The following is a 13,134-nucleotide window of genomic DNA, read 5'->3' on the forward strand; positions in this document are numbered from 1 at the left end:
GTACTTACCAAATGCTGCAGCTTCTAAGAATGGCGGGTGGGGGGAAGGTAGGGTTGTAGTCGATTTCTCCCCTACAAACGCTGTTTGTAGCTGAGTAGCCGGCCCCGCGAATTCCCTAGTGAATGCCTCGTGGTCTAGGTCAACCAGCGCCGCCTTACATGGCGGAGGTCAACTACTAAGCCACGCCTACCTCCGCTATTTAAGACCTGACATAATAATAATAAGTAGCATTATATAAATAAACCAATATTAATACAAAGGTCTGACGACCCAAGGGAGCAGAACAAAGACAAAACACCAATAAGAAAGATGAAGCGATCTGGTTGAGCCCAGATTCTTTCTACTCCAACTGTATTTCAGTTTCACCACTTTTCCTTCAACCCCTAATAATCTTCTTTCACCTCTTAACTAAAGACTTCGTATCGTATCGTATCGACCTACCTCTCTCTCTTCTAGCTACAGCCGCAGCAAGCAACACCACCTCCTCCGCCGCTGCCTCGCGGCCCTCGCTCCCACCGGCGAGCATGGCGACCCACAAGCTGTCCTCCTATGAGCACCCTCACCAACCAGCTCTCTCTACATCACTCTTGTAACCACGCTGCCACTTCCCAGCACTAAGCTGCATTGTACATCCAATACAACATGTATACAGAGAGCACAGAGTGAGTTTCCTTTCTCCATCCCATCCTGAGTGAGAACCAAACATAACCTAACCCCACAGGGTTATGGGTTTTTTTGGTTCACACTCAGGATGCGATGGAGAAAGGAAGCTCACAATGCTCAACTGAAAACCATTCGGCGATTACGGTAATATCTTTTGAACGAAAGAAAGCGAGTCATTGTTTCGTCACTTTCCACTGTATTGTTGTACGTCATTTCAGCAAAATATTACATTTCCATATTCTCAGAAATAAATAGTAGTTTTGCTGAAACGTAATGCATTTCAATGTAAATTAGATAAACTACATGAAACAAAAATATTTACTCTAGCCTTTCCGATGTTCAAGATATGCTTCCGTTTTTTAGTAGTTTTCGGTTAAAAATACTCTTATATTAAAGTATATTCTATTCATACTGTGCTTGATATAATACATTCACGGAAATGTAATATTTTGCAACTACAATGCTAATGTCAACACGGGCGTGGTTACAGCGGAGACTGACCTGATGAGGGAGAGCTATGCGTGTGTGTGTGTGAGGTTGCGGGAGCGGCGGTGTCCGTGTTCAGTGCCGCGCGAGTTGAATGGCGCGCAATTTGAATGTACCAATTACTTCAATGTACAGAATATTCCTCTGAGGGGCAATCCGCGTATTTGCAAATCCATGTATTATAAACCCGCGTATGTTAAGGGCCGACTGTAATTTTAATATTGAGGTTATATATCGGAATATTTACAAGTGTTCTACTCAAACGATGGTCATAAATAGGAGGTAATAAAACGAGAATCAACAAATAACCAGGCCTGGATAAATCGCGATAAAAAATATTCACAACCAACACAGGTCACCATGCGATGCAAACGAGATGTTCTAACACGTAACTATCACGTGATGTACAAAACTATATATGATATAAAGAGAACAGTTCGTAATTCACAACAAAAAGAAAAATATAGTGGTATATATACGTAATTTTAACTTAATAAAGATGAGGAATTATTTTATTAGTATGATCAGGAATAATGGAAACATAATTTATACAATTGAGGTGAAGAAATGGCAGCAAGACAAAATTAAGCTGGACTGACATAAGTAAATAAAATGATTTTTTGCCGTTTGAAAATGCACCTAGACACTTAATTTTAATACCATAACATCAGTGTTCGCTGTGTTTTTACCCTGTAATTTCTCATCTTTTATGCCCTGCCCACTATCATGAATTTAAGATCCTAGGATAGAGTAAATAAAAAATTTACAAAAAAAAAAAAAATTAATAGAAAGTTTTGCTTTTAATATACTTACAATCATCAAAATAATAAGCATATATAGCAAAAATAAAGAAAATCAACAAACAATTTCTATTGATAACAATTTCCTAAACATTTACCCAAGAAATGATTATAATATCAGAACCTACTGATGAAAATAAAAAATAAGAAATAAATAACAGTAAAACAAATTGTAACTTGTCCGTGGGTCAGTCGTTAATATTAACCTATATTTTTTCTATCTCCATGTATGACTCAATATTCAGTTTGCGGTGGCAACTTATAAATATTAACCTCACTGATGAAAAAATAAGAGTAAGAATATAAACAGCGCAAATAAACAACACATTCAGGTCAGTCAACATAACCACATCCACCCAATATTAATTTAACACGTCAACATTATCTTGGGGAAGATTCAGAATGGGGTATTTTTGCGTTAGTGCACACAACTTTCCCTACCTAAATCTATTATCATATCCGAATACGACGTCTAATTTTAAGATAACTTTCTTCTATTATATTCACCGTCGCAAACGTAATAAATGAAATAGCACATGCCAAATCTTTCTATTTTCTTCCATTAATCTTCCGCCATTATCGCCTTACCTGACCTCCCACTCAGTGCGTGTAAGCTCTTCATAAATTACTATCGCATGCGTTCCTATAGAGGCCGTCAATGGCTTAATCAAAAAGCGATTTTTTTCCAATTAACAAAAACATTTAAATTTAAAATTATTTGTGGTTTAACTTGCAGATTTTGGCCCAATCAGATTTTAGGAGGCTTTTTATTTTGGGTCTCATATTTTGAAATTAAATTCATTTCGACCATGGAAGTCTGCAATGGTGTCACTTCAATTACAGTACAGTATATGGAGTTGATTGGTATGTGTTTGGGAAAAAATGCGAACAAGCTTATATTATTTTTAGATCTCATGGTGTTCTTACGACCTCAGCAACAGCCCAAGTGTAAACCAGTCGTAAATATCGTCAAGACCGCATATAAAATATGGTAATCACTGGTGTTCGCAATTGTTAGTGATTACAAAGGAACATTTAGAAATGCTGCAATCTAAACAACAAACCAGAACCAAACACAAGGTAAGAAGTCATGATTCCATCATGGTTAGAGCAATGCTACGAAATGTTAGTAATTTTAGGTCAGGTTAGGTTATTTTGCAGGTCAGTTAAAGATTTATATGCCTGTTTTTAGTGTTTTTTGTGTATTTTGTATTCGATAGCATAATTTGGGCTGGAAAACGCCCCACCTTAAAATATGATAACTAAAAACAGGCAATTTCTGACGGAAATCAAGGTCAAAACAAAAACAATAAATTTACTTTATGTTCAGTGTTTGTTTGGATATTAAAAACATGTTTTTCCAATGTTATTTTGAAGAGTTTAACTGATACTACTGCGGTAAATAAATTGTTTTGATATTTACCCCTCCTCTCACCCCAGGAGAATCGACCCAGAGGAATGTGAGCTCGCGATTGCTGGATATGACCTATTACGAACCTAACTCAAGAATCCTGTGAGGCAAAATATTCGCCAAAGGACTTGGGAGCCGGGCCAGGTGAGGCAGGAGAGGATGTTTTTGAAGAGTCCAAGTGGTGTAAAATTAAATTAAAGGGAGGACTTACTTTTATCGTCGGGTACCAGCGAGATCCCCTGAACTGTGGCCCACTAAATCAGCGAACTAAGAACCTTAATAAACAATGCGTAAAGAGGCCTGAACCAGCCACCTCATCATGGGCCTTTAACTATGGCGACATCGACTGGAGAAACGAGTCAACCTGAAACAGATCTGAATAATCCTGCTACTCTTTTTGTAGAAACTCTGAGAGATAATTTTCTGCCCAAATATGGTAGAATTTACTACAGAGGGGAGCAAACACCGCCACTTGACCTCATCATAACAACGAGGAGGGTATGGTGGTCAAAACTGTCACCTTTGCTCCAGTTGGCACCAGTCACCATACAGTGTTGTCATTCAGATTGAATTGTTACTCTAGTTCAAGATGGGCACAGCCACAAAAAAGATGGAAATGACAATGATGAGGGGAGAGATGAGGGGTATCAACTGCCCGACTGTGGCTGAAGTGGCAAGAACGCAGACACTAAGCATTATTGAATATGAACCAGTAAAAATGACCCATTTTGATCGATAAATAGGTACCCAAGACCAAACCCAGTGCTCGGTAAGAGGGATCCTGCACAGTTCAGTGCGCGCCGACAAACAAGAAAACCTAAACGCAAGAGACGTGGGGTTGGGTCAAATAGAAAGACAGAGTACGCATTAGAAACCCATGATGAAGAGTGAAGGGCTGAAAAGGAGTTCCAAAGGTTGGTTGCACGCGAGGTCAAGTCAAACCCAAAGTTATGTTTTTACCGCTATGCAAAGTCGAAATTGAAACGCGAGTAGAGTATCAGACCTGAGGCTTGAAGATGGTAGTTACGCAGATTCTGACCAGATAAAGCTGAGGCATTGAACAGCTTTTTCCTCAGTGCGAACAAGAGAATGCAACTAACCTTCCTGCGTTTGAGTGATGACGCCTGACACAGTACCGACCCACATTGTGTTCACAGAAGAGGGTGCATAGAAATAAATTGTCCAGGCTAAAGATCCATAAGAGTCCTGGACCTGACATGGTGCATCCTAGAGTGCTAAGGGAGCGCAATGAGCTTATGAGTCCCCTGAAGATTCTGTTTTGCAATGCCTGGATGTCAAATGGTCCTCAGCAGTTTGGTGTCATGTGAGTCCTATCTTCAAGAAGGGCGATAGGCACCCACGAACAACTATAGACTCAGGTGAGCCTGACCAGCATAATATGTAAAAGTACTTGAGAGTATTATCAGAGATGCAGCGATGAACATCTACTACGAAACAATCTCAAAAAGACGCCATGGCCATGCTTGGGCGCTCTTGCTTGAAAATACAATTGCTCAAGGTATTGATATTTGGACCCATATTCTAGAACGGGGGAACATCAATAGACACCAGATTTTAGCTGTAAGGCTTTCGACAGTGTACCCCACGAAAGGCTGGAAAACCCAACCCAGCGGCAATACGAATCGGGGAAATGTCCCAGTGTGGATAGAAGACTTTCACATGACCAGCAATGTGGTGATTAATGGCACGAAATCGTCATCTGTCTCTGTAACAAGTAAAATGGCGGTAGGGGCCAGCCCGCTGTTGCCGTTTGTTCTTATAAATGATATGCCTGGACGTTACACTCCTCCATACAAATGTTTCTGTTGATGACGCCAAGTTATTTCTGGGAAATTAAGAACCAAGACCGTGAAGAGCCAAGCACCTCTGTGGGCTCCAGGAATGGTCGAAGGAATGGCTGCTGAGATTCACCGTTTACGAAGGAAGAGATGTAATACCAACGGTAAAACAGTCTTTCAATGGATGGAAGAAATGTACTATTGGAGACTGTGTGAGAAGGAATTGCTAATTGAGCTGAAGTTTCGGGCCATTGTGAGTAGTTAGCGTAACTGAAAATAAATTTATTAAGGGTCTTTATAAGAAGGTCGTTCAGAGACAGATGAACCTGTCTCAAATGATCTTTCAGGGAGGAAGTGCTTCCATCTGGGAGAGTACTGTCACCCCATCTGGGTCCCTAGGATGTGCTAGGGGGACTGCTGAAGCCGGTTGAAAATGTTCAAAGGAGGGTCATCAAACCTGGTGTCACTTTCTGCATCTCAGCCAGTTCTTGAGAGATTGAGCGCTTGAACTTTACTTAGCTTAGCTACAGACGTATGGGGACCTAGTTGAGTTTATAAGCATCTCAGTACTACTAGTTGAGTGTCCATTTGAGCTGGCGGACGCTCGCCCCACAAGGGGTCACAGCTCAAGATTTCAGGTTGTCGCAAGTCCGGAAAAAAAACCGTGAGAGCAAACTTTTTCGCGGAGTGAGGGTTGTAAACCTTGGGCAACAATCTACCAGAAAGCAAAGGACGGCACCGAGTGTGAGCTCTTTCTAAGAGAAGACTGACCAACACTGAGCGGTTCAGGTAACATTCAGAGCCGGTGCATGCCCAGATCTGCCAAGAAAGTACAGAGACGTACTGATCTACAATACGGAACCCTTGCAGAAGAACATAAAGGAGATGCACCGATCAAGGGCTAAAACGATCAGTGGCGAAGATATAAAAAAAACAAAATTCTTTTTAATTTTTCAAGTAAATCACATAAATAAAAATATCAACCAAACAACCAACAAAACCCCAACCTAACATTAATTTTCTGGTGAAACTATGCAAAATAATTCCATCACAATGTCGGCACAGCCTTCCACCTGCTCAGCCACCTGGTTATTCTGGCACTGTAAAATCAAATCTCCGCCCCCGACGCACCCATGATCTGTCTCATGCTAAAAAAATCCTGCCCAATTATGTTCCTATTGCTATAGCCAAAACTCCACACCCCCCGCAACATGCGCTAAGCCATTAGCCAACACAAAGGTAAGGAGCACTGCTTGATAGGTAGTCAGACCTCTGCAAGAATATTGCGACATTGTGACTAAATCTAATAATATTGAAAATTTAATATCTCGGTTACTTTTTACCTCTTCACCACTGGTGCTACAAAGTATTTTTGGGTGATTGTATAAAGATTGACCTGAGAAAGAAGGTCAATGATTTGTTATGAAGAATGCAGATTTTAATTAGTTAATTTGCAGAAGATTTGTATTGGTGTGAAGAGTAATGAACCTAATAGTAGTTATTTTGATGAAGGTCAACTATATTTTGTAATGTAACTGAATGCACTATTTTTTTATTTGGAAATAAATTAGTTGTCATGAATGATGTTTCACCCTTACTCCCACCTTTGCCTGGCTTACTCTGCCAGCTACCTAACAAGCTACATAGTACATACTGTCGAAGGGGTCTGGTGGCAGCGACCTTAAAATTAAGAGTAGTTAAGTTATCCCCTTAGGATTAGTGACCCCAGAATGGGGAGTATAAATTGGTAGCTTTAATTTCCGGCGGCAATATCATAAAATAAAAATGTATTAGAATTGTTTAAAAATTACGAAAAAACCAGAATAGTTGGGTTACCAGCATGTGTAGCGAGCTGGGCACTTCCCGTCCCGTCCCGCCTCTTGCACCATGTTTTGTTCCCAATACTATCCAACTACAATATTTTAACACAATATACTCTCCAGCAAAGCACACGGACAGTCTCAGACCCACACTTACCTCTCTTCTTATCCATTAAATGTGCCTTGACACTCGTAGTGCTCACCAAAAAGATAATCTGACAGAGTTCCACCTGTTTCCCTTCCCTATGTTGTCTCTCGGCCAGTTGATATGAGCGGCAAAATTCTAGCAGCAATACAAAACATTAGTATTGATAATGTTGTGGATTATTCACGAACAAGGATGGTTAGTTGATATTATTGCTGTTAGGTTATTTTTTTTTATTGTAAGTATAAAACATAATTATAATATTCTCACTTCGGGTAGCTGGATTAAGGTAGGTTTTATTGGTTTATATCACCTGATAGGTTGTATGATCGTCTTGCTCGTGGTATAAGTCTAAACATTAATTATATTTTAAGAACCTAGACCAGTATGAACTTGTAGCGCCAAATTTCCCAGTATACTTTTATCCTCTTTACCACTGATCGGCTCGTTAGCCGCTTGGGCTAATCTTTTGCTTGTTTCCCCACGAATCGAAACATATGTACAGGTAGATATTCAATTTCACATGCAGTCACAATGCTAACCTACCAGGGCCGGCGCTACCCACTAGGCGAACTAGGCGATCGCCTAGGGCGCCAACATCTGGGGGCGCCACAAATTTAGGACAAACTTGGATAAAATTAAAAATGAAGGGAAAACTGTGGTGGACACTGTGGTGGAGCCGTGGAGGGTCGGAGCAGGATGTTAGAAGGGGGGGGGGGTGGTCGGAGGGAGGCGAGGGTGGGTAGACGGTAGCCGACTGTGTTTTCTTTTTTAATATTATTCGTTAACCCCCCGGAGGTACTAACCCGGGTCCTTATCTTTGGCGGCCTGGAGAACTGTCGAGCAGTGACCTGAAGGCTGACATCTGAGGAACCCTTCTCCCAACCCCACCCTCCCCTCCCCTCCCTTACTGCCAGGGCGGCTGAGCCGCCCCTTCCCTGCCTTTGTCGGGATGAGGCAAGGTTAACTGACCTCTGAAGTTTGACCTCGCATAACATAATCCCACTGAGACTGGCCAGCGGCCAGAGCCGCCAGCCGCCAGGCAAATAGTAACCTGGAACAACTTGATTAGTTGGAGATCAAGATTCAAGCTGTCCAGACTACTCACAGACACCAGTGACCAGGCCACTTCAGTCCGAGTCAGTCATCTCCAAAAGTGTGGTGCAGTGGCAACAACTTCAACAGCTGGCTATCCTGCTAAACAGTAAGTTGAAACTGTCTTATTATTTTTATAATGTATGTAGTTATTTGATTTCTCTTGTACTCTGTCTATAATGCTGTACACAGGGATATACCTTAGCTAGTCTTTGTTTCAATCTTAGTGCTTCTCGTCATTTCGTCAAGTTTTATCATACGTGTGTTACGATGTGTACTAGTGGACGTATGTACTGCGTGAGTGTGTACTAGTGGACGTATGTACTGCGTGAGTGTGTACTAGTGGACGTATGTACTGCGTGAGTGTGTACTAGTGGACGTATGTACTGCGTGAGTGTGTACTAGTGGACGTATGTACTGCGTGAGTGTGTACTAGTGGACGTATGTACTGCGTGAGTGTGTACTAGTGGACGTATGTACTGCGTGAGTGTGTACTAGTGGACGTATGTACTGCGTGAGTGTGTACTAGTGGACGTATGTACTGCGTGAGTGTGTACTAGTGATTGTATTTTTTTCAACAATAATTTGATATATGTTTTTTGTATATTTGGTTATAGTATCCATTACAGTAAAAGCTAATCTCCAGTTTCACAATGTAGTAATGGGTTACTGTACCTACATTAGCTTATCAAAACTTTCAAGGGGCGTACATCTAAAGGCTTGCCTAGGGCGCCAAATCATCTTGCACCGGCCCTCAGTGGCGTAGCTAGAGTGTGTGCCGCGGGGCAGCAGGTTTGCCGCGTGCCCCACAAAAATACATATTCCACAGTGACTCACTTATATATATATATATATATATATATATATATATATATATATATATATATATATATATATATAAATAGTTTATTTACCATTATAATATTACTGTGTAGCAAAAGAATGCTTTGTGAATTTACAAAAAAATGTATTACGTACATTATTTATTATTACGGCATTGAATAATATAAAAAACGCTATTCCAAAAGTAATATGCATAGGAAAATATTTTTTTTAAATAGCATTTCCTCAGCAAATGCATAATTTTTGATATATATATATATATATATATATATATATATATATATAAGTATTTCGTTTAATACATCCTCTGCCTGGAGGATGTATTAAACGAAAGTACTTGCTGCTTGTCTTTCTCTTTCTCCAGTGGTTATTAATTTTGTGGATGAAGTTTCTTCATGAATATATATATATATATATATATATATATATATATATATATATATATTATTTTAGGTTAGGTTAGAATCCGTTACATAAAACTGTAGGGTATCGAGATATTAAAGTTGTTTAGCACTCAGGATGAAGGAAACTTAATGTGGTTTTCTTGTATAATATATATATAAGTTATATGATAGACAGTCTGGTGGGATGCTGTGTGGTGGGGAGCAGCTCAGTAGAAGACGTTCGAGTATCGTGTTGAAGGAGGTAGATGTGCAGGAGCTGTTAGAGAAGGTGTGCCTGTTGCTGGCTCCTGGTTGAATGAATTGTTAACAGCGTGGAGCTTGCTGGAGGAGATGTTGGTTCCAGAAGTTTTATAATCTGCAGCGCCGCTATGAAATGTGGGGAAAACCCGGAAGTAGGCCGGTGAATAGTTTCGTTGTTAAGATACGGTAACATCTACATTTCGCCTCGGTTGCTAGGGGCAGGCGGCACATTGGAATGCGACGGTTGGTGTGTGATGTTGCAGTTAGTGGAAAATTCCACACAAAACAATTGTACTGCACTGTTATTCTTTACTGGAATGATTCAAAAATCATGATAATGACACTGTCACACTAGTGTCATTATCATCTAAAATGATTAAAATCACAGCAATGTAAAATAACAGCTTGATCTAAAATCGGTATAATGACACGTAGTATCAATGTAATACAATGGAAATGTAAAAGTAGCAACTTAATTAAAATTACAGGCTAGAGTACAGTGAAATGGATGTCTGACGTAAGCCTCTGGCGAGTTACCCAGACAAAGGTCTTTTACTTTGTTTGAGGTAAGTGGCTTTTTGTATTTTAACCTAACTCTAACCTAACTCTAACCAATAATTAACCTGAGGAAGAACAGTATATTTTACCTCAACTATTTAATTATGTCCGTAACTTTTGAAAGTTTATTGTTGTAGATAAAAGCCACCTTCGATCAAAGTAGGGGGCTTTTTATGGGTGGTTAACTTGGGGGCTTTTGTCTGGGGCTTTGTAGGGGGGGTTTTTATCTGTTATTCTGTAGGATGGTGTCTTGTGTAAATCTGCATGTTGTGAAATGCAATCTTAATATTTTGAATCTCAGTACCATATAAAAGTCACATCAATATTTTTAACCAATACTTTATTTACCTTATAGTATTATGTCTTGCTGCGAAGTAAATAAGGACCGAAACACAAGAGAACTTAAAGTCGTTTAGCCTCCCTCGTCTTGTCACGATGGAGACTTTGTGCAGAACTGAAGTGAATTGCTTTGTGTAGCTGGTGGATTGGTTTGGTTGCACATGAACTGATTGTGAGACTGTGCATGGGTTTTGCAGCGTGAGACGTTAATCCTTCCTTGTGTCGGCAGTTAATCCTCGTCGTGTTCGACTCAACACCCGACCCACACCCACAGGAGTCACCGAGATGTACTTTGTTGAAGTTGTTTCTTAATCCTCAACAGGTTACAGGTTGTGTGTGTGGCGGGGGGGGCGCATAGCAAGGGTGTAGCTCATGACGCGGGCTTAACAGATGTCAGGTGTTAGGTCGATTACCGACAAGGATTAACTGGGTCGCCGACACAGGGTGGATGGATTAACGTCTCCGGTGAAGCAGATATGGGCATATAACTTTGTGCGCGCCTGGTGAACTGTTTCTTCTGCCCCCACACGCGCGCCGGGCCCTCAGAATTCCACTGACAGAACACCTGCATTGTTGTAAACGCATGTACTACCAAAATGCTGCAGCTTCTAAGAACGGCCCGGGTGGGGGGGGGTGAAGGAAAGGTTGTGTCGATTTCTCCCCGGCGCAAACGTTGTTTAGTTGAGTAGCTGCCCCGCGAATTCCTGTAGCGAACGCCTGTGGTTCAGGTCAACCAGTGCTGTTTACATGGCGGAGGTCAACCACTAAGCTTACGCCTACCTCCATGATGAAGATCTGATATAATAACATAAGTGAGATTATATAAATAAAAACCAATATTATTTACAAAGGTCTGACGACCTAAGGGAGCAGGAAATCAAAGACAAAAAAACACCAATACAGTGAAGGGAAGACCAGGAAGTTTGAGCCTAGATTTTTCAGTACTCCAACCGTATTTCATTTCACCACTTTTCCTTCAACCCCCAATAATCTTCTTCTACCTTTTGAATTAAAGATCATACTGTATCGTATCATCGACCTAATTTCCTCTCTCTCTTTCAGCGCAGCAACACCACCTCTGCTTGCTGCCTCGCGGCTCGCCCCACCGGCGAGCATGGCGACCCACAAGCTGTCTTCAGAGATTCACTAACCAGCTTATTTGTAACCAGCACCGAGGTTAATAGAGTGTGAGCTTCTTTCATCTCATTCTGGTGAGAACTGACAACCAACCACAGGGTTATGGCGGTTCATACACCCAGGATGATGGAGAAAGGAAGATGTGCTCTGTATTGTTGTGGCTGGATGTACAGTGCGGCTAGAAAAGGGAAGGCAGCATGGTTACAAGCGCGAGTAGAGAGAGCTGGTTGGTGAGGGTGTAGTGATTCCTTCCTCACAGCGCTTGTCGCTGAGGAAGCGACCTTCGCGACCCTCAGGGTATGCTTGTGGTTCAGGTCAACCAGCGCTGGTTTTACATGACGGGGGTCAACCTTATTAACTCCAGCGCCTACCTCTGCCATATAAGACCTGACCGTGGTAAATTTAGTATTCTACGCATCGGCAGCCGTTAGTTCTTTGCAATACCACTCTCTCACCTCTGCTTGGCGGTCTTTGCCCAGCGGCATCATGCCAGCCTTCATGGTTAGCCTGTCCTTCCTCTCTGAGCATCCTCACCAACCAGCTCTGATCATGCTTCAACCATGCCAGCCCCAGTACCAACCGTGCAATGTACATCCACACAAAGGAGGATACATTAGGAGTTTTTCTCTATCCCCATCCTGAGGGGAACCCAACACTGCATAAGGGTGTCGGTGAGGGAGGACCAGCTGTAGGGCTGGCGTTTCGCCGGCGGGAGCGAGGCTGCTGCTGCAGGAGGAGGAGGAGGAGGGCGTTGCCATTGGTGTAGGTAGAAGAGGAGGCTATATGATACGAAGCCTGCGAAGGTATAGGGTGCAGATGGCTGGGCGGGTTGAAGGAAAAGGGTGAACTGAAATACAGTAGAGTAGAGAGAATCTGGGCTCAACCAGATCGCTTCTTATTTTTCTATTGTGTTTTGTTTTGTTCTGCTCTCCGTCGTCAGACCTTTGTATTAATATTGTTTATTTATATAATGCATATTATGGGTTTGTTATTTGTTGAGTGAGCCCGCCTGGTCCTCATGTGTAACTGGGAGGTATCACATTTTTTTTGAGGTGAGTTATGTTAGTTGTGTTAGTCTAGCAGCACTGTTGTGGAGGAGGCCTGCCAGGTTTTAGTGGAGCTTGCTGGTCAATTTCTCACTTTTATTCTTCTTAGTAATGTTTTGTAGAAATGTGTATATTGAGGTGCAGGAGGTGGTTCTATTCTTCCTGGCTTTTGAAGTGGGAGGTAATCACATTATGATATTTTTTTTTTTTTTTAGGTGGTGGGTGTGTGTGTGGGGGCTAAGATGTGGTAGTTCAATGTTAAATGTTAAATGTTAAATTTTTAGTTAGGTGTAGTCTATATACTTTAGTGGAGTGTCTCACAGTGTTCTTTGAGCTTGAGGTCACTCA

This window comes from Homarus americanus, unplaced genomic scaffold (assembly GCF_018991925.1).
Source record: "Homarus americanus isolate GMGI-L3 unplaced genomic scaffold, GMGI_Hamer_2.0 scaffold34360, whole genome shotgun sequence".
NCBI lineage: Eukaryota > Metazoa > Arthropoda > Malacostraca > Decapoda > Nephropidae > Homarus > Homarus americanus.